General features: G+C 42.6%; 1 protein-coding gene across 2 annotated transcripts in view; it reads left to right on the forward strand.

Moving 5' to 3' along the window:
* LOC308697154 (uncharacterized protein) overlaps positions 1 to 23,208 on the forward strand; it is a 190,591-nt gene that overhangs the window by 156,530 nt on the left and 10,853 nt on the right. Inside the window, exon 1 of one of the 2 annotated variants that reach the window (XM_081376284.1) lies at positions 22,033 to 22,639. The exons of the other annotated variant lie outside the window; for it this stretch is intronic. The gene's annotated coding sequence lies outside the window, so the exon portion shown is untranslated. Of the gene's footprint in view, positions 1 to 22,032; positions 22,640 to 23,208 lie in introns of those variants that run through there. 2 annotated transcript variants of the gene reach the window in all.

The following is a 23,208-nucleotide window of genomic DNA, read 5'->3' on the forward strand; positions in this document are numbered from 1 at the left end:
GAAAGAATGAGTACTTTCTGAAACTAATGCAGTCTAACACAGCAGCCCAAATTTCATTAAATGTGCAGTAAGCAATGCTTTTTTTTCTTCAGTTTTTTTACTTCTGGGTTTATTTACATATGCACAACTTGTAATGGGTAAAATGACTTTTTTTTTTTCTACAGACTTCTCTTGGCAGCCCTGCATTTCAACCACAATGGCAGCAGAGAAGTTGCTCGAACCAGTGATGGTGAGGCGTGTTATGCGGTTCGCTACCCAAGGTTCCGCAAAGGTGGCTGGGTAGTCCGTCCTGTTAAGGAAAAGCCATCATATGGTGGGCAGTTTCAGTCAGTTCTTAAATATTAAGCAAGTCAGACCACGAGTTAGCAATGAATGTGATCTACACTTTTGCTTCCTTCTCCCAGCATATGCATCAGCCCTCATGGAGTCTCTGAGAGAGGAATACTCCAGGTCACCACAGGCTCTACGAGAACGCAGCACAGTTTTGTCTTCCACTACACCTGCTCCCCTTTCCAGATCCCTCCAGAGGATCAACAAGGATGAGGCTGTTGGCGTGTATCTATCACAGCATTCACGATTTAACACGTTAACAAAATCTTAGTGTGATACCCGAAAGATTAAATTGTATATATGATAATAAAAAGTTTTATACGACAATTTGTGATTGTTTGTTTATTTTCTATTGATTGTCAACAAAATTGGGCCATTCAAACCCTTTATAGAGTCCTCCTTCCTCTGGAAACTGTCTTCTAATGGCTGACACAACACATGCAGGTAAGGGCTTCCTGATGTGCCTGCCCAGAATGCCATAGGCCCAGCGGACAACCTGTCGGTATGCAGTGTAGCGGTATTGCCTTGAGACATGGAAGAAATATCAATATTGATAGTCTTATACCAATGGCATCAAATAGTGTGATATAGGTAGCCATGCCCTAAATAGAGCAACTTGTAACAAAAAAAAAAATTTACTCAGATTGTTTAAATATAATAAAATCTTTAATTTTTAATTCTTTAATTTTCTGTTATAACCCAGGTGCAAAATATGTAATAAAATTTACTTGAGTATGTTTTTAGTATAATACAAACATACTCAAGTATAGTTTTTATACATTTAAATGTGCTCTAAGCGATCCCGGTTGGCGTAACCTCTTGTTGATGTTTGAATTATTACAAAGACCCTTTAAAGTATATCTTTATAATAAAGAATTATTAACTAGACCCTCCTCATCCGCGCAATAACCCCCAAACCCCACCCCACATCATTCTTGTCGGTTATTGGCTGGAACAGTTTTGTTTTGTGCTGCGAGTTAGCTCTGTTTGTTGCTGTTCGTTTTAGCTGCGTTTGTGGAGACTAGGCTGTCTGAAGAGACCACGTTTCTTTACAGTGTGTTCAGGGGACAGGCAGCTAGCGGATGGTGAGGAGATACCGATGTTTGCGGTATGTGAAAAAAATGTTTTGGCCTAAAAAACGCGTGAGATCGCTTAGAACATATCTTTTTTAGCTCAAAAGTAATAAATTATCTCTACCCTAAACATACTCATGTCTGCTGGCCTGGAGAGGTCCATGCTCCTGTCTGAAGTGCATATAGGCTATCTGTAGCACATATGGGTTCAGACAGCAAGCCTCAAAGCCTGGGTGCAGAGTCAGGCACTGCACATCAAGTCTGGGTGTGACATTTTCCACTAAGGCCCAGTATGCATCCACCTCCCTGCAACACTGACTTTCCTCAGCTTTAACCATTGCCTCGCATTTCCCACACATGCACCTATGGAACAAAAAATTGTATCAGGAATAAAAATATCTCTGTCTCTCGATGAGAAACTGCTAAGTAATATGGGATTGTATAAAAAAGCATGACAAACGCTTGATCAAAGCTTAGTTTCTGTTATTGTAAGTTCCAATACGCCCAGATGACCAATAATATCTTTGTTATTAACTGATATACGATGGTAATAATCTATACAATATTGTGAGCAGTTTATCTTGTTAGCGAACGTGTATCTATAAGCTAACACTGGTCTCTCACCAAGACACCTGCCCTGTTCTCCACTGGTTCTCCTCACACCACAACTCAATTTGTCTCCTCTGACCGTTGTTCTGTCTAACATTAATCCTGGCCTGTCCCTGCTCTCTTGGCAGCCTAGCAGGCTCATAATTGTATGGCTGTGGTCCGTCATACGAGTAAGTATGAACAATTTCCTCAGCGTCTGAAACGTCATTGCGATCCATTTTTTCCCTGTTGTTTGAATCGACCGTTCTCCCTCTTGCTACGTCACGCCCGTCACGCCCATTTTCAGATGCGGAAGTAACATTTTCTCACAAAAACGACTCCAGAAGCCACTGTAGCGTATTTTTTTTAAAAAATGTAAGAAAATCTAGTTCCTACATTATTTTTCTATACATTGACTCGTTGGGTCTTCTAACCTGCAATATGCTCTTTAACATCAATGACATATTTTTAGAGAGACCATCTACATTCATCAAAACCTGAGATAAATTTAGTGAAGGAATATCAGTACCCATACTATGGAGCGAATTATGTGCCATAATTTAACAAACAAATCCAGCATTTTGCAAACAAACTCAATCTATTTCGCAAAGGAAAACTCGACTCGCAAACAAACTCGATCCGCTTTGCAAAGGAAATCTCGACTCGCAAACAAACAGAAAGCAATGTGCAAGCACAAAGGTCACAAATGCGTGCAGGCAGATTTTCTCACAAATGCGCCCAGGCAGATTTTCTCACAAATGCGTGCAGGCAGATTTTCTCACAAATGCAGTTGAGCAACTTCCTCCTCTAAAACAGTAGATGGCGCTAAACTATAGGCTAATTTAGCGCTAGTCTCCCGGGAGAAGCACTGATTTGAAACTTGCCTTTGCCTACAGCTGAGGAAAATGACCGGTGAACGGCTGTGTTTCTGTCTTATTTGATCTATAATTAACCTTTTTGAGGTTTTCTCTTGCCAAACGTTTATTGCATATCTAGACAGAAATCCACATTAGCACTTAGTAGCACTTCACTCTCTCTAGGATCGGGGAATCTGTAAGCTGAAAGCTCTGCCATCTTGTTGCTTTTTGTCATTTTTTTCTGCATCGGACTGATGCGAAATTACTAAATTAGTGATTATGTCTACACTTGAACGAATCTATTTCTTTCGTTCTCCATAAATTAATGAGAACATTTAATTTAATTGAGCGGCGGGTTTCATTTGTGTGTCCAAAATAATAATTTGGGCACTGCATGGCTACTTCACAGGCAAGATAAGAAACAATTGTATATTGTTTTTTTTTTGTTGTTGTTGTTGTTGTTGTTTTTTTCATTAATTATTTTATTACATTAACTGTTAAGCTGACTGAATTCCAACTAAATAAATAAATAAGTGGGAGCCTCCTTTCAATTAAATTAAATGTTCTCATTAATTTATGGAGAACGAAAGAAATAGATTCGTTCAAGTGTAGACATAATCACTAATTTAGTAATTTCGCATTTCGAAAAAAATGACAAAAAGCAACAAGATGGCAGAGCTTTCAGCTTACAGATTCCCCGATCCTAGAGAGAGTGAAGTGCTACTAAGTGCTAATGTAGATTTCTGTCTAGATATGCAATAAACGTTTGGCAGGAGAAAACCTCAAAAAGGTTAATTATAGATCAAATAAGACAGAAACAGACCCGTTCACCGGTCATTTTCCTCAGCTGTAGGCAAAGGCAAGTTTCAAATCAGTGCTTCTCCCGGGAGACTAGCGCTAAATTAGCCTATAGTTTAGCGCCATCTACTGTTTTAGAAGAGGAAGTTGCTCAACTGCATTTGTGAGAAAATCTGCCTGCACGCATTTGTGACCTTTGTGCTTGCACATTGCTTTCTGTTTGTTTGCTTTTCGAGATTTCCTTTGCAAAGCGGATCGAGTTTATTTGCGAAATAGATTGAGTTTGTTTGCGAGTCGAGTTTTCCTTTGCGAAGTAGATTGAGTTTGTTTGCAAAATGCTGGATTTGTTTGTTAAATTATGGCACATAATTCGCTCCATACAATACTTAGCCAGCTGTAAAGATCCTGAAAATGGTTTCACCCATACACAAAAGAAATATATTTGAAATATATTTTCAGGATATATTTTGGAATATATGCAAATATTTGAAATTGGCCCAATAAATATATTTCTTACTTATATTTAATATATTTTTGTTATATTTCAGAATATATTTCAATGTATTTGGAATATATGCCACATATATTTTTGACACTTTTGGGGACCCATACAGAAAAAAATACATTGAAATATATTCTGAAATATAACAAAAATATATTAAATATAAGTATGAAATATATTTATTGGGCCAATTTCAAATATTTGCATATATTCCAAAATATATCCTGAAAATATATTTCTTTTGTGTATGGGCAGGCTCTTTTGAGCAAAATCCGCATAAATCTACTTCAAAACTGAATCTTTTCCGTAAGATTTCAGCAGCAGGATAAACTGTGCTGTCATGGCTGATTGTGCAAAAATCATGGCTGATTGATGATTTTAAAATGCATCTCCTTTATTTTAGGTACAAAAACAAAACGTTTGTTGGTGTAATGAAATCGTACAATTATTTACTATTAAATAAATTTCCAATTACTTTGTTATTGCACTTTTTATCCTAAATGTACACTTCTCCAATCTTCAACTCAGGCAATTTAACAGATACATTTGAATATGTAAGTGTGTTTTGTATTATTTGTTTTAGTGGAAGAGGGATTGCTCTTCAAACACTATTAAATTCTCTAAAAGAACATTTTACCGCAAATTTCTCTATGAAAGAATTATATTGAATAAATTGACCAGCTTCATCTATCAAATCAGCAACAAATAAAACTTTTTTCTCCAACCACTCTTGTTTGAATAATGATTTCCTATTTAACATAATGGTCCTATTATTCCACAGGATGGATCCATGAGGTGTGAAGTTGTGAGTAAATATCATTTTCCAGTATTGCAAAATCTGCTTGTGAAAATTTGAAAGCTTAATTGGCAATTTAGAAATCTCAAAATCACATTTCAGCAAAAACTCCATTCCTCCAACTCTCTTGAATACACACTTTGGTATATGAAACCACATTGAATTAGGCTGTGCTAAATATGATTTTATCCAATTTAGCTTGAGTACTCCAATCATTGATTCAAATTCAGTGGTTTTCAGCCCTCCATTTTTATAGTCTTTAATCATCTGGGATTTTTTTATATAATGTGTTTTATTTTTCCAAATAAAATAAAAAATCGATTATCAATTGAGGAGAAACAAGAAGGGAATAAGATGGGTAAATTAGTTTAGATATGCCTTCTGCTTTAGTCAAAAGGATTATGCCCATAATAGATAGATCTCTCATAAGCCAGTGATTAAGAGATTTGTTCATACTATCTATTCTCTTTTCTATATTTACTAGTTCTCTTGTATTTGAATCTTTAGATATTGTTAACCCAAGATATTTTACTTCGGTTTTAACTGGAATGGAATCTATACTTTCCTCATCACACGAATACAAAGGTAACAATTAACTTTTTTTAGGTTTAAGCACAGACCCGATGCTCTTGGAAAAAAAATTAAATAATATTCAGGGCTTTCTCAATTATAGATTTGTCTTTTAAAAATATTACTGTATCATCAGCAAATTGACTGATTCGATACTCATAGCCACAAATGGTTATTCCTTTTAATTGAGAATGGTTGACAATTAAGTAAGCTAGCATTTGAGTGCATAGTAAACAATTTTGGAGAAATTGGACAACCCTGTCTGATTCCACACAAAATTTCAATTCTAGGAGTCATTCCAAGATTGAGGGATATATAACTATAACTAGAAAAATGCATTTCCGGAGGAACTGCAAAGTGTGCTTGCTCGGGTGCAGTGCACTAACGTTAGCAGGTAGTGGATAGATGCGAGATGCGAGAAAAAATGCGAGAATGCGAGAAAAAAAGATGTAAAACTGTCTTTTATTTTCGAATTTAATTCCTCAATCAGCGCTGGACCGGCATTTTCTGTCTTCCGCTGAGCCCTGGCCGTAGACAGATCATATGTTTTACCCTGTCAATGCAGTGGTCTGCGTTGCGCTGATCTTACTCACACTATCGAGTGTAGGTGCAGCATTCTAACATTGAGTCATAATGAGCTGTTTGTGAAGAAATTATCCGCTTCCAAATTATGTCATTTTAATCACGAAATTGAAACATTAAAAAAACAATTTGCTCTTTATGGTGTGCGCGTGATAGAGCGCGGCAGCAAAGAACCAACAGCTTGCAGCGTAACAACATTGAATGCTCGGCCGAACAGCTGATCATAGCTGTACAGGGCGCCTTATTATTTTCCATCTCCATAAATATATCTAGTAGTAAAGCTAATGCAAGGGCTAGAAATCTATTAATCTTTTGCTGATACTTCCTTAGCTGTGTCTGAAACCGCTCACTCGTTCACTCATTCACTAATCTATACATAGTGAATGGCAGTTGAGTGCACTACATCAGCAAAGAATTTGGACGCCGACATAATTATCACGCGCCAGCGAGTTCGGACAATTTGTCATAAACATTACCTACCCATCTTTAATATTTCCTTTTTTGTGGCTGTATGAATTGTATGTAACAATTGTATGTATGTATTTTTCACGTTTATTGCGTTATTTGATTAAAAAAAAGATAATAAAAACACTTGCTTGTCATATTTATTTACTTTTTACATTTATATGTGAAAATAAAAGAGAACAAAACACTACACAACACATTTGTTTATTCAAATATAGATATAATGGTATATATAAATAATTATACTACAGGGCTGTTGAATGCTTGAATCTGATAATCTAAGGTGTGCATTATTTTCAGGGAAACGCACAGCTAAAGTAGTTCCAGGCAGGTCTTGACCGCATTACAGTTCCATATCACTTCGCGTAGTTAACTGTAATAACGGAAAATAGGATACAATTCATAACAAGAAAAAACATGCAGCCCCATGCGCTTGATCTGCAATTTTCAATGTCTAGCTTCACAATCAATGGAAACATGCAGTTTAATTTTAATAAATAAAGTATATAGGCCTAGGCTATCTATAACCAGTAGAAAATTAAACTGAATATAGGCTAAATAAATGGATAGTCCTGCAGCACGGATTTTTATTGCAGATAATATATAACAAATAAATAATTATTGATAGGCCTACTTGTTAAAATGGCTTTGTGTTTCATTTATTTGGCTATCTACTGTCATCTGTCAATAATATAAAAAAGAATGAACAAATTAATTAGAACGAATTGAATTAATAAATAAATAATAATACTGCCGCACATGCGTTTCTGTCTCATTATTGCAACATCTCTCTCTAATAACTGCATTAATAACTGCATAAAGCCGGGGACACACTTTACGGCCGGTTATGAATGTAATACTTATGACTGATATGCAAACGCGTGCTCAGCGCGTTCAGTCTGTGTTAAAAGTCGGTGTTTAAAATCTGCTGCAGTCGATGAAAACAGTCAGAGAATGTGTCAGCTAGTCGTGTGTCCCAGCATTAGTCTGCTATCAGTGGCTCAAACCTCCGTTACTAACTCTAAAATGACGTTTTGGAATTAGCAACGGAGGCATGATTTAGATGCGTAAGAAATTAGTCCTACATACAAGAGCGTTTTAATGACAAAAACTTTACAAACGTCTTGAAATACATAATCTGAACAATGTTTCGAGGTGTGGTAACAGTAGTATAAGCGGAATAATTGACTTCAGGCCGTTGAATTATTAGAAAAATAATCTCCGCTTCGCGTCGTGACCGCATTACCACCTCGGGTGTGCATTATTTTTCTAATAATTCAACGGCCTGTCGTCAATTATTCCTTACATAACCAGGCGTCTGGTCTTATAAATGATTGTTTTCTAACTCGCGTGCACCGTTGCCATGGTGACATTTTTGTTTATTTTTCATTCGCGCTCTATCGCCTTATAGTGTTGGATTGTGAGAAATGTGTCTCGGCAAGTGTACATCGTATGTACACTCGAATTCAGAGAGGATTGTGGGTAAAAGTAGTGAAGAATGTAGGGAATGATGTCGTTCACTCAGAATTCGGACACCACTACAAAATGGCCGACACCCTAAATAGTGCACTATATAGTGGATAGGGAGCGATTTCAGACACAGCTCTTGTCATCATGGAGAGCGCGGTTCATGGTTGCATAGCAACGACAGACGCCACAGGAGAACAAGCGCTTGTGGAAAGGAGACAGCGGCGCGCTCGCGCTTTCCACTTGTTTTTACACATCTAATGTGTGTTCCATTCGACAGGGTCCATATGCAGTGTTCACTGCTCCCCTACTCCCTGAGCACAGTATATCAGTTGAAGTGGACTTCACTGACAATACCCGCTCATTTGAAACGCCCTGCAAATGTCATCAAAGAAAGTCAACGACGGAGTCGCGCATATTATGATATAACATAAATATATATAGGACTACATTCATTTTTGAATTTTTATTATTATATTATATATTTACAATTATATTGCACTATTTTACAACTACCTAAAATAAAATCACTTTACTTCACAAACTAGCTAAGCTGGCTGCATTAACTGAGGTAAATTATAATCATCAAAAATAGTATATGTAATATTCACAACAATAACCGTTAAAAATACTGTCATTTGTATAACAATGGCGAAATATATGAATACTTACACACATACATAAACTCCTCCATCGTTAGTTATGACCGTTCTGACTGGTGATGACGTGGTGCGCGAAATGACAGTTGGGTGATCATCGCTCTCCACTTCCTGTGGAGTGATGTATCGATGTTCCCTTATTCCCTATGCCGTGCGCAGTGCCCTTCGAACTGAATTTTTTTTTTTTTTTAAATCAGATCTTGTGCTTCCTCACATTGGAGTCCCGAGTTCATGTATAAAGTTTGGTTTCGATACGTGACAGAGTTCCTGAGATATGGACGACTTCCTGTTTGGCGACTACGCCGCCGATTTCGTTTGGCTGTGACGGGCAAACGCTTCCGAAAATCAAAAATCCTTCTAGTAACTTTTGTGAGGCTTGGTCCAAGGATCATGTACGTCTAGTTTCGTGAAGTTCGGACCAAATTTGTGACCTGTGAAACTTTAGTTTCGCTTTCTGTTCAATCCACTATGGCGGACAAACGACATGGACTCGTGATGTCATCTTCGCGAGCAACTTACACCGGTACTGACCGTACGTTTTAAAGGAGCTGTATGTAAGAAATCTATTTCAATTAATCATAAAATGGCCCTGATGTGTCACTAGACATTAAGAAATCATGTTCATTTCAAATACTTATATCACTGACGACAGTAGTATGGCTAGGATATTGTCATTTAAAAAGTGAACTTGCAGCCCTCAACTGATGTTGATGTTGTCATTTTGTGTTTTGGCCTGACGCGCCTCCCTCCACCTATCTACCAATCACGAAGTCAGTAGTGTTTCGGGATCCGGGTTGCCAGCTTTGCTCTAACCTACCCTAACTCTAGTCAGATAAAAATGTCTAACGTTACTAAATCAAAAAGACCTCGTTATAATTCAGAAATTCGTCGTGACAAAGTCCGAAATAAAACCAGAATTTGTATTGGAGATGCTTTTGAAAGATGGAGACGGCTGAAAACGGAGAAGAATTTGAACACAGACGCCAACGTTGCTAATTTTCTCCTGGACAGGTAAGATTCATCTATGCTTGGCTAACTTGTTCTTGATGTCAATGGACATTTCATATATTCATGACAGTCGAACAAAGTTATGCATGTTCGTGCAAAGTAACATAACATTAGCTCACATGGACGTATGCTAACATTAGCAATGCATTATAGGAGCCCGTTTCTCTGTCATTATGTTGAGACTGTGAATGGATTTTAATTAATCAACTTTAATTAATCAACTAATTAAAGCATTTAAAGGACATTTGCAGGTCTGTTTGTCAATTTATTCCTGCGCAGGAAGCTAGTTTAGGCAGGAAGCTAGTTTAGGTAGGAAGCTAGTTTAGGTAGGAAGCTAGTTTAGAAAACAAATTGGTTAGGGGAACAAGTTAGACTAGGTAAGATATCCAAGTGAGGACGTCGCCAGGAGACAAGACTCAGATATCAGGTGGGGACGTCGCCAGGAGATGAGACCCAGGTACAGATAATTAGGGAAGTTTAGGGAAAAATTCCATCACAAGACGCTGAGGAAAACAACATTAGCACGCCCATTATGGCAATTTGAAACAGAAGCCTAACTTTACCTCAGAAAAAATGATTCGTCATTCGTTTTTACCCGTACAGTATATCGTGGACTACTGTAAGTTACACATAGTGACATAGGCTTGTGCTTGTTCTTACATTAATGACAGATACATAACGTTACAAGTTAGACTAACAGCTACCGTTCTGTCTGTCACATACAAGCATACATCTTTACGATTATACTGTCACATACGAGCATAAATCTTTACGATTATATTTAACTAATGACAATTAGTACATTTTTTAAATACATAATTACTTATCAAAATATCTCTCATGAAGCATAAACATAATTAACAGAAAAAAAACTTACTGTGTAAGTCTCGTCGTCACTTGTCATTGGAAGCTCATTGAAGCAGCCTATGTTTCTGCTGAATCCTGCAGCTTATCTGGCAACCTCGAGTCAGGGGGTAGGGGGAGGGGATTCACCGCTCTACAGTATTTTTAAAGTGATTGCAGTACCAGTTTTGCCCACAATCCTACATACAGTTCCTTTAAAGTTGGAACGGTGTCTCTGTCTCAAAGGGCCTAGGCGCAGGAGCTGGCCAAAATTTTTCTCCCGGGAATAATAATAATAACTAGAAAAACCATCAGCTTGCAGCGTAACAACATTGAATGCTCGGCCGAACAGCTGATCATAGCTGTACAGGGCGCCTTATTATTTTCCATCCCCATAAATATATCTAGTAGTAAAGCAAATGCAAGGGCTAGAAATCTATTAATCTTTTGCTGATACTTCCTTAACTGTGTCTGAAACCACTCACTCGTTCACTAATCCCGTATAGTGAATGGCAGTTGAGTGCACTACATCAGCAACCCAGCTAACAAAAAAAGGTCCGCAGAACGTCCCCTAAATGGCCTATGCGAACGTCCCCCCGAACGTCCCCATGTAGAGTCCGCTTGATGTCCCGCGGACGTTTGCGAAGACGTCCTCCGTACGTTCAAGAGGACATTCATAGGACCACCAGCGGCCATTCGGAACGTTTAGGGGACTTTCGCGTTTAGTCCCCTGAATATCATTTTATTTTATTTTACTTCTGGCTAACCAAAGAAAACACACACGTTGTAAGGAACAAAGTAAATGTATTTTATTTGAATAAAATAGAGTCTATATTTAATCATCATCTGTATTTATTAATATATACTGTATTTATAATGAATTTCGTTTTTTGCATTGGTCTAATTAGACCAATGCAAAAAACGAAATTCATGCCTGCATTTATTAAGACAAACCTGGTAAAAACGAATGCAGTCTATACACTGACTTGGCAGCTCTGTGAAATGTAATACAACAGTGCCACCTACTGTCTAAATGCATTAACATTAAAAGTGTGAGGTGAACTCTTGCATAGACATAAGTAAATGGGTTTGTCTATTAGCCTGAAATAAAAAACATTTTTAAAACAAATCAGATCTTGTGCTTCCTCACATTGGAGTCCCGAGTTCATGTATAAAGTTTGGTTTCGATACGTGACAGAGTTCCTGAGATATGGACGACTTCCTGTTTGGCGACTACGCCGCTGATTTCGTTTGGCTGTGACGGGCAAACGCTTCCAAAAATCAAAAATCCTTCTAGTAACTTTTGTGGGGCTTGGTCCAAGGATCATGTACGTCCAGTTTCGTGAAGTTCGGACCAATATTTGTGACCTGTGAAACTTTAGTTTAGCTTTCTGTTCAATCCACTATGGCGGACAAACGACATGGACTCGTGATGTCATCTTCGCGAGCAACTTAATCCGGTACTGACCGTACGTTTTAAAGTTGGAACGGTGTCTCTGTCTCAAAGGGCCTAGGCGCAGGAGCTGGCCAAAATTTTTCTCCCGGGAATAATAAGAAGAAGAAGAAGAAGAAAACTTAAGAAGAACAGTAAGTGTGCTGCTTTCAGCAAGCACACTTAATAATAATAATAAGAAAACTTAAGAAGAACAATAAGTGTGCTGCTTTCAGCAAGCACACTTAATAATAATAATAAGAAAACTTAAGAAGAACAATAAGTGTGCTGCTTTCAGCAAGCACACTTAATAATAATAATAAGAAAACTTAAGAAGAACAATAAGTTTGCTGCTTTCAGCAAGCACACTTAAATATTGTTATATAACATTTTAATAACCTTGCAAAACCCTTCTCCAAAACCAAACTTTTTAAGAGTTGTAAATATAAATTCATGCTCCACGGTACACTCTAAAAACTCCTGGGTTATTTCTTCAACCCATTTTCTGGGTTATTTGTGTTGGGTTAAAATTATGGGTTATTTTTTCAGAGAGTAACCATTTTCTGGGTTATAGGGCTAATTTTTTTACCCATATTATGGGTTGTTTGGGTTTCTGGGTTATTTTTCAAAGAGTAACCCATGTTCTGGGTTATAGGGTTGTCTCTCTCTCTCTCTCTCGCCCACCCGCCCGCAGTTGTTCTGGAATTTTCTCACAACAGTCGTTTGAAATAACCGTCGCTTCGCGCTCGATCCGTTTTGGCCTGTGCTTCATCGGTGCAACTTCATCTATATTCAAGGTAAGAGAGTATTTTCAGTGTTGATGTAATGTAAACTTTTCTGTGTCCATGTCCCTATTGCTAGTTTAGCACCATTTGCTAAAAAAAAAAATACGTTGCTACGTTGAGACCAGCGTTGGCCGTGGTAATTCTGTGGTTGGCATGTAGCCGCGGCTATCAGAACAACTTGAGGTAACGTTATCGCACACCGGACACGATTTTGAACACGCTCCTGAGCCGTTGCTAGGTGCCGCGGACACGCGCAGGATGGCGCCGCCGGTGTGTACACTCATAGAGAATAATGTGTTCGAATTTTAAAGACGCGGAGCTTCGCTTCTCGTCCGGTGTGCGAGCCCCTTGAGAGAGTGCAGGTCCGGTGAGCGATACCTCGATGCGACGCGGCGCTTCTCGTCCGGGTTTTTTTAGCACTTTTACTCAGGACATGCTAGCTGGTTCCTAAGGATTCCATTCATTATGCTAAGCTAAGCTAGCGTCGACCCTGTCAAACTAAAACAATGCATGCACTGAGACAAAAATGCATTTGCCCACCTATCTAAATGTAGGAAAGAAGGTGAATAAGCCCTATTTCTAAAAACAGTGAAGTGTTCTTTTAAGAACAGCATTTATAGCTAAATTGTGACACATTGGATCATTATGGAAAACCGACGAATAGGAATCTCGCTAAAGAGGCCAATCTACTTTGAGTGTAATAAAACGAGCCAATGCACATTTGCAAGCAATTATTGCTTTTTGCTTCAAAAGCCGAGCAGTTCAACTGTTCCTGTCTCTAAACTAGGCTTTTACCCATAGACTGTAAAAAAAAATATGATCGACGCCCTTTCGCTCTCTGCCATTGGTGAGAAATGAAGCCGCCAGTGTCCCGATATGGTGCTGACATCTGGGTCTTGAGTCTGCGCAGTAGCGATCTCGGGACCAGACCTGCACAGTAGTGAGCGGGAAGTAAAGCCGCGAAATCAAGGCCCCGCCCTCACTCTCGTGTGAAATAATTAATTATAGAAATTTAGATATTAAATTTAAAGCTCCAATCTCCTCAGTCCTCCGAAGATCCTGAAAAAATAAGTCTGTTGGTGCTTCAGTGACTACTTCGCTCAGAGAACCTGTCAATCACAGCTGTCAATCATGATGTTACACTACCATTTTTATAACATCAAATATTTTATTTATATTATTTTTATTATTAATAATATTAATATTTTATATAAAATAATATTTGATTTATATTATTAAATATTTATATTATTTTAAAAACAAACCCTTGAATTTACATCAGCGTGATAAAAACTATGACAGAAACCACCTTCGGAAAAAAGATAATTGAAGTGTAATTTAATTTACACTGGCTGCCAGTTAAGTTTAGGATTGATTTTAAAGTATTATTACTGGTATATAAATCATTTAATGGCCTAGGACCTCAATACATTGCAGATATGCTCACTGAATATGAACCCAACAGATCACTCAGATCACTAGGATCATATCAGCTAGAAATACCAAGGGTTCACTCTAAGCATGGCGAGTCTGCTTTTAGCTATTATGCCAGCCGCAGCTGGAACCAGCTTCCAGAGGAGATCAGATGTGCTCCTACTGTAGTCACATTCAAATCCAGACTCAAAACACTTCTGTTTAGCTCTGCATTTACTGAATGAGCACTGTGCCAATGTTCGTCCGACTGTACTGTACTGTATTTTATTTTTTTAAAGGTGCCGTAGAATGGATTATTTTATTATTTTATAATGTTTCCTGGGGTGCCCTTATAATGTTAGTATGTTTTTTAGATCACAATTTGTTATAATTTAGAAATAAAAGGCATTTTTCCTAGCCTGATTTCATCCATTGATTTGAACACTCTGTTTGAAGGGGCGTGTCTGCTGTGAGACTTCAGTGTTGTTGCCCACTGCTGTGATTGGCTGACATGCTTGCATATGAAATATGTGGCATTACATGTAGAGCTATCTGGAAAACTTTTACTATTACAGCTTTTATACGTTTTTACTATTACAACTATCGGGATTAACGAATCATGAGAAGTTTTTTTAAGTATTTAGATCTATTCCCATCACATAAAAGGTTTCAGTGATGAGCATTGAGCAGATGACAGCCTGTTGATCGCGTGAATGAAGATCTTATCATTGCAACGCGATTTACTGATGCATAAACAGTGTTGAACGACTTTGAGAGAAAGATTATCTGTCTGAACTTGAACAATTACACATCAGAAATTCACATAACCCACTGGTTCTCCAGAGGCTCGGATGAAGGAGCTAAAAAATATTTTTGTGTTCATTTGCACATCCAAACACTGAGCAACTGCCATGCTTCGCTCGCTCGTTTGCAAGCCACGGTGTCTCGAGGAAAAAACAATATCGAGCTGGATCTAGATAACACAGTGTAAATTATCGTTAATAAAATCACTACTTACCGCTTGCGGGAATATAACGTTATAGTTGAAATTGCCCTCTTCGTCCGTTTGAGACGCCGAGAGAAGCCTGGCTGCTTGATATTGTTCCAGGTTAGAAAAACAGTCCGTGGTGAAATGGGCAGAGCAACTAACAACTTCGAATTAAACTGTAGCGGTATCCGATTATAGATAGATCTGCCATTTTCCCTATGATCCTCCTCCTGCTTGTTTCTTCACCTGCAGAACTTCTGATGATTCGGCTGTGCAGTTCCGCCTGGCACTGAGCATGGGCTGGCATATGCAAATTTTTGGAGGCGTACATATTAATGATCCCAACTGTTGCGTCACAGTCGGTGTTATGTGGAGATTCGCCTGTTTTTCAGGGGTGTTTTTCAAAAACGAGATTTAAATAAGAAAGAGAAAACGATACTCGGTTACTCACGTAACCTCGGTTCTCTCTAGAGAGGGAACGAGTATTGCGTAAGCTTGCTTACGCTGCGGGAAAGTCCTCTTTTCTCGAGATACTGAAGCCAAAAATTATCCTTAATTTTATTTTTTGTCAACGCAGTGCAGCTGCGGGCAGCTGAGCTAGAGCGGCATACTGCACGCTCATTGGCTGCCGCGCGGCAACTGCTTAAGCCTACCAGTGAGCCTGGCGTGACGTCACGCCCAATGAGGGCGCGCGCGCCCTCGCGCGTCACGGCCCGCCAGAATGGGTGACGTCAGAGCGTATATAAGGAAGGCTCGTAGGCTATATTCTCTGTTTTCTGTCGAATGAAGCGACACGAGCTACAGGCTTTAAGCACGGCAGGGAACGCAATACTCGTTCCCTCTCTAGAGAGAACCGAGGTTACGTGAGTAACCGAGTATCGTTCTCTTACGAGAGGTTCTCTCGTATTGCGTAAGCTTGCTTACGCTGCGGGAACCCCTTGTCCACGCCGTGCGAGCCTAACGATCACATATGACTCTTTATGAAGAGCATAGAGGTGAAAAGACAGGTGGCCAGCGGTGCAGGCCAACACATGTTCATAAGCACATCTAGGGAACACAAGAACGGCACGGCCGGTCTATGTATACTGATACCCTGAGCGTGCAGCTCAACAGACAAGCTAGTCAATAGTACAGCCTGCGCACATGAGCAGGACATGAACACGACTAGACTGACAGAAGTTTAGCCTGCAGGGCGGGAACTTCCAGGTTATAAAACCTAACAAAAGTGGAGGGGGACGCCCAGCCCGCCGCCATACAAATGTCATGAATGGAAAACCCGCTGGACCATGCCCACGATGAGGCCATGCCTCTGGTGGAATGAGCCCGTATGCCAAACGGACATTGCAGGTCTTTTGACGCATATGCTGCCGCAATAGCGTCCACTATCCATCTGGATAGCGTCTGTTTCGAGGCGGCGCGACCCTTAGCGCGCCCTCCAAACGAAACGAAAAGCTGCTCTGAGAGCCTGAAGGCTGCAGAGCGCGTGACATAACACCTTAACGCCCTGACCAGGCAAAGGCGGTTAACACCCTCCTCACTGCCGGATGACGGCAGGGCCGATAGGGTAATGACTTGAGCCCTAAAGGGAGTACCTAACACTTTGGGGACATAACCGTGCTTCGGTTTGAGAATGGCTAACGAGTCGTTAGGTCCAAACTCGAGGCACGACGCGCTGACGGACAGCACATGCAAATCACCCACTCGTTTGACTGAAGCCAGAGCTAGCAGAAAAACGGTTTTAAGCGTCAAGTATTTCAACTCCACAGAGTCCAAAGGCTCGAAGGGATGCACTTTTTAGGGACTCTAGGACCAGAGACAGGTCCCAAATAGGGACTGATGGGGGCCGAGGAGGGTTCATCCTCCTGGCCCTGCGCAGAAAGCGGGTGATGAGTTCATCCCTGCCCAGTGAGCGGCCGCGCGCCGAATCGACGAACGCTGCTATGGCCGCGACGTAAATCTCGAGCGTGGAGGGGGACCTGCCCACGTCCAACATCTCTTGGAGAAAGTTCAATACCTGTGGGACTCCACAGGACTGAGCATTAGAACCCATTTTCACACACCATTTACTAAACACCGACCATTTAGACGCATAGAGCCGCCTCGTCGAGGGGGCTCTGGACTGCGTGATCGTGTTAATTACCCCTTCTGGCAGATCAACGAATATCCGTTGATTTCCATGGTTGGTTTTCCCAGCGCGGGGCTATGAGGAGCACTGCGCAGTTCGCCTCCCTGATCCTCGCTAGCACTTGAGGCAGCATCGAGATCGGGGGGAACGCATACAGCGGAATGCTGGGCCAGGTCTGGGCCAGCGCGTCCTTGTGTTTTGAGAAAAAAACCTCTGGCACTGAGCGTTCTCGCTCGCGGCGAAGAGGTCGATCTCCGCTTTGCCAAAACGATGCCAAAGCGCTTGGACCGTCTGGCGGTGTAGAGACCATTCCCCTGGGGGAACGTTGTCCCTGGACAGTCTGTCCGGGCCGTCGTTCAAACGACCGGGTACATGAGCTGCCCTTAGGGAGCGCAGCGGGCCATGAGCCCAGGATAGGAGGCGCTCTGTGAGAGCGCGCAGGGCTCTGGATCTGATTCCGCCCTGGCGGTTCACGTAAGACACTACTGACATGTTGTCCGAGCGGACAAGCACATGGTGTCCCCGTAGAAGCGGTAGAAAGTGCATCAGCGCTTTCTCGACCGCCAGCGTCTCTAGACAGTTTATGTGAAGGCTTTTCTCCGTATTCGACCATGGGCCGCAAATCGGACTGCCCTCGTGAGTCGCTCCCCAACCCATGTTGGACGCGTCTGTCGAGACCACTTTGCGGTGTGCGATGACCCCCATCGTCACTCCCCGCTGATACCATTCGGCCGCCAGCCAGGGCTGCAGGGCTGAGACGCAGCGCTGAGTCACTCTGACTGGTGCACGGCCCGAAATCCATGCTTTGCGGGACACTTCCGACTTTAGCCAGCATTGAAGCGGGCGCATTTGAAGTAAACCCAGCTGCAGGACCGCTGCGGCTGATGCCATATGGCCCAAAAGCCTCTGAAGGTTTTTAGGGGGAAAACTTTTCCCACCTAAACGGAAGCGGCGAGGTGCCGAACACGGCGTGTGCGCTGTGTTGACAATCTGGCCGTCATCGCCGCCGAATCCAGATCTATACCCAGGAAAGTGATAGACTGGCTGGGGGTTAGAGAGCTCTTGTCCCAGTTCACGGAAAGACCCAGGCTTTCCAAATGACCGAGAAGCGCTTTCTTGTGAGAAACTAGTTCCTCTGTTGACTGCGCTATAATGAGCCAATCGTCCAGATAGTTCAGAATTCGCATCCCTTTCGATCTCAGGGGTGCGAGGGCCGCATCCATGCACTTCGTAAATGTACGGGGTGCCAAGGACAGGCCGAACGGCAGGACGGTGTACTGATATGCCTGACCGTCGAAGGCGAATCTCAAGAATGGCCTGTGACGGGGAATAATCTGAATCTGAAAATATGCGTCTTTCAGATCGAGAGAGATGAACCAGTCCCCCGGGCGAATCTGCGCGAGGATTTGACCGGTCGTGAGCATTTTGAACGGTCGTTTCACGAGCGCTTTGTTCAAATATCTCAGATCTAATATAGGTCTGAGCGCTCCGCCCTTCTTGGGTACGAGGAAATAGCGGCCGTATAAGCCTGCCTCGGTAGCCAGAGGGTGAACCCGTTCTATCGCACCTTTGTGCAGCAAATTCGCTATTTCTGTGTGAAGCAGATGGGCTGCATCTGCCTTCACTTGCGTCTCGACCCGGGCACGAAAACGCGGGGGGCGGCGAGCGAATTGAAGCGAATAGCCCTTTACCACTGTGTTTAATACCCACTTCGACATTCCCGGAATAGCTTTCCATGCATTCGCACTCATAGCTAGGGGTCGAATTGCCTCCGGGTCCCGCCCGCCGCACAGCGCGGGACGGGGAGCCTGTGGCGGTATGTGCGCGAGTCGCGCAGTGACAGTGAGGGGAGACGGGGGCTCGCTGATAGCGGCAGCCGGCTGAGTGACGCTGTGAGAGAGCGTTGCGTGCGATGGCTCGCGGCGCGGAAGCGGGGCGGGCTCGTGAGTGTGTACATGAGAGTGTGCGTGCTGTGTAGCGGGCACAGGGCTCTTTATTAACACACAGCCGGCGGCGGAGTGCTCTCGTCCCCGAATGTGTGAGGCAGAGCGGGCACCGTGTAGGTGTGAGCACTGGGGTGTGGGCACGTGACGTACAACTGACACTCGAGCGGCCGTAGCGCGCTCTATGTGAGTGCACTCTGTGGGGTACACAGGGGAGATTGTGCTTGTGTGTAGTGATGAACACTGGGATGTGGGCATGTCTACTACACTCATAACACTGACGGTGTGAGCCGGATGTGTCCGCTTTAAGAGAGAGCGCTCTGAGCGCGTTACCATGGGGACCGTGTTATTGTGAAGCAGTGAGCACATGGGAGTGGGCACATCTTCTACACTTATGACACCTTCGGCCAGAGCCGGAATGTTTGTGAGCTTTAGAGGATCTGCAACCCGGGGTAACTGTGACAGAGCGGGCAGCGGGTAGGTGTGAGCACAGAATTGTGGGCACATTCACTACACTTAGTATTCAAGCGGCGTGTGTCCGCTTATGAGAGTGCACTCTGCGAGAGTTACCGCGGAGACCGTGTTTGTGTGCAGCAGTGAGCACATGGGAGTGGGCACATTTTCTACACTTGTAACACCATAGGCGTTATAGAGCTGATGCTTTGATGGCTCATATGTTTAGACGCTCATAAATACTCAAGCACCATCCTGTGAGATGCGGGTTCGCTTTCTTCATGTAAGAAAGTTGGCCGCGAGCTCGGAGAAGCCAGCAGAAAAAATATTTTTTCTGCCGCCAGAGCTGGATTCGAACACGGGTCTCCGGTGTAAAAGTCTAATGTTCTACCACTGAGCCACAGGAGCACATATAAGCTTTCAGTTAGTGCGAGCATATGACCGAGCGTCGTGTTTTGTTTCAGCGTTTGTTTGCAGGCGCGCGTGTATTAAAACAGGCTCGTTTACTGCAGTATTAGTATTTCCAGCCGCCTAACATAGTGGGGACTGAGAAATATGCAAGAATTGGAGGTAGTCCGGCCTAGGCGGGACGAAAACACTCTCTTCCTCCTTTCGCCGGTGCTCGTGACATCCGCTCTGATATCCCTTGAGAACGGCGCAGTTGCGCGGCTCGAACAAAGGGAGAGGGAGCGGGAAGATGTCATCATATGCTGTGACATCGTTTGTTTACAGGCGTGCGTGTATAAAAACAGGCTCGTTTACTGCAATATAGACATTTCTAGTCGCCTGAGCTTAGGAGGGGACTGAGAAATATGTGAGACACGGAGGTGGCCGGAAAGTGACGCGCGCGACCGAGACGCGGGGTAGCTTTCTTATAACGTAAAGGAAGCCAGCCCGAGATCGTCTACCTCTGACATCCCTTGTGAGCGGCGCTTTTGCGCGGCTCAAACAGAGGGGGAGAGCGCGGGGAAGGGGCGTGCGTCATCCGGGGGGTAGCTTTCTTGTAACGTAAAGGAAGCTAAGCCCGAGACCGTCCGTTCTGACATCCCTTGTGAGCAGCGCCGTTTGCGTGGCTTGACAGAGGGGAGTAAGCAGCTGTCTATGAAGGCAGCGCTGTCTGCTTCATCCCCTGAGGCGACGGCAGTGCGGGCGAAGCCGGCCGCTGCGCGTCGGGAGGTGGGGGGGAGAAGAAGAGAGCGAGGCTCGCGGGAGAGGCTCCGGCGAGGCCCTGGCTCGAGTCTCGGGCTCCGGTGGTCGTTGAGAGCGGCGTTTTTTCTTTCGCGGCCCAACGACGATTGGAGCAGGCTCTGTGAAGAGGGCGAGTCGAGCCCGCAGGGTCGACATCGTCAGCTCTTCACAGAGGGCGCAGCCGCCCGTGGAAAGCGCGACGGCTGCGTGGTCCCGGCCCAGGCAGAGAGCGCAGTTAAGATGGCGGTCTCTGTCGCTGAGCGCAGAGCGGCATAAGCCGCACGTGGTGCGAGGCATTTGCAACAACGCCTCTGCTCTTTTAGAGAGTGCTGCGGAAGCAAAAACACACACAAAGAGCATTGCAATAAAGGATATCGCCGGATAGCTGAGCTGGCACGGCAGGCTGAAGGCGGCGAAGATTCGTCCGGCTTCCTCAGTCTGACCTAAGCTGGCTCGTTAGCTGGGCCTTAAAGGACAACGGCGACGGCTTCCTCTCCGAGATCAGCGATGCGAGTGCTTCGCTGAAAAGACAGAAATCAGAGAATATAGCCTACGAGCCTTCCTTATATACGCTCTGACGCCGCCCATTCTGGCGGGCCGTGACGCGCGCACCCTCATTGGGCGTGACGTCACGCCAGGCTCACTGGTAGGCTTAAGCAGTTGCCGCGCGGCAGCCAATGAGCGCGCAGTATGCCGCTCTAGCTCAGCTGCCCGCAGCTGCACTGCGTTGACAAAAAATGAAATTAAGGATAATTTTTGGCTTCAGTATCTCGAGAAAAGAAGACTTTCCCGCAGCGTAAGCAAGCTTACGCAATACGAGAGAACCTCTCGTAAGAGAACTATGGTGTTTGAGACTCACTGTATGTCATGTCCATGTACTGAACTCTTGTTATTTAACTATGCCAAGATAAATTCAATTTCACATTCTAGGGCACCTTTAAACTGTTTTAATTATTCTTATTTCTTTTTATTATTTTAATTTCTTCTATGTAAAGCACTTTGAATTGCCATTGTGTATGAAATGTGCTATATAAATAAACTTGCCTTGCCTTGTTTAGTTCTCACGTTTAGGTCTCACGTCCTGTTGAATAACACGGGGAGGCGGGGTTTATGACCTATTCACCTTATTCCGGAAGTAGCACTGGGTGGCGCCATCCGCGTAATCTCACTTCCTGTTTTAGCTACTTAGCGCTTTGTTTGCCCTGGTCCAATCTGTTATCTGTCTTAGTTTAATTCAATTGCCTTCCAATTTAAAGAAATTAGAGATGGCCAGTGTTAACTATGCAGTCCGTGGCTGCCATAACAGCTGGAGAAAAAGAAATTTGACGCTGTCTCAGCTTTGTTATGAGCATCAAAAGAAGAGATCTATGGTGCAAACCTGCCTGGGTGGAGTTTGTCACTCTCTGGATCTTTGCAGGAAATTACCGAAAGGACAAACAGAAAGATAACACACCGAACAGGACAAAATGCGTGAATCGGTAGAGCATTATTGGAAAATATACAGAGGAAAGGAATCAGTTTATGTAGCACGCGAAAGGAAAAGAAAAGCAAAGACCAGAATTGAGGATTTTGCAACATTAAATCCAGAAATAGGTACCAGGTCGATTTTGACACAGTATCTAAAAAGTACTAGATAAATTAGTCGGATATATGGGAGTATGAATAAAAATAAAAATGATTTGCAGCAGTGAAGTAAATATTGGGAAGAAGGGAGTAATCTGGATTGTGGCTCCGTTGAAAGCTAGAAGAGAACTGGCGGTCATGGGATTAAAGGGTGAGTAGATATACACACAGGCCTGAGTAAAGCTAATGCACACTACCACGATCGATATAATGCACATTTTAAATCCAAGGGCAATATAAAATGTGGGATAAGGAGGAGGGATAAACAAAGGGAAGTAAGAGCGGTTTGGTAACAACAGGGAAGACGTAACTTATTTCTCGTGTACGAATAAGCCTACTGCAGAATTTAGTAAACTAGCCTACTCCACACTCACTCCATACGGAGATGCTTTGTACAAATAACGTTAGCCTACGTTTTGCATTAGGTAAAATATGGTAAGACTGAAATGAAATGTTTAATTAACAACTTGTGAGGGATAGATTGCAAAATCAGTGTCAGGAAGAAAGAACAGGAAGATGGATAACATTTAAAGAATCGTAGATTAAGGCAGAATAACAGGGAGAAATAAAAACAAAGAAACAATAGCAAACACTTTTGTGAAAACAAGTGTGAAAATTTAAATCTAAAGGAAACTTATTGATGTTATATTGTTATATTGATATGTCCTACTTTCATATGAAATCATATGAAGACAATGTCACATTTCTTATACAATATCT

Source organism: Scardinius erythrophthalmus, assembly GCF_964197995.2.
Source record: "Scardinius erythrophthalmus genome assembly, chromosome: 10".
In the NCBI taxonomy this organism is placed as follows: domain Eukaryota; kingdom Metazoa; phylum Chordata; class Actinopteri; order Cypriniformes; family Leuciscidae; genus Scardinius; species Scardinius erythrophthalmus.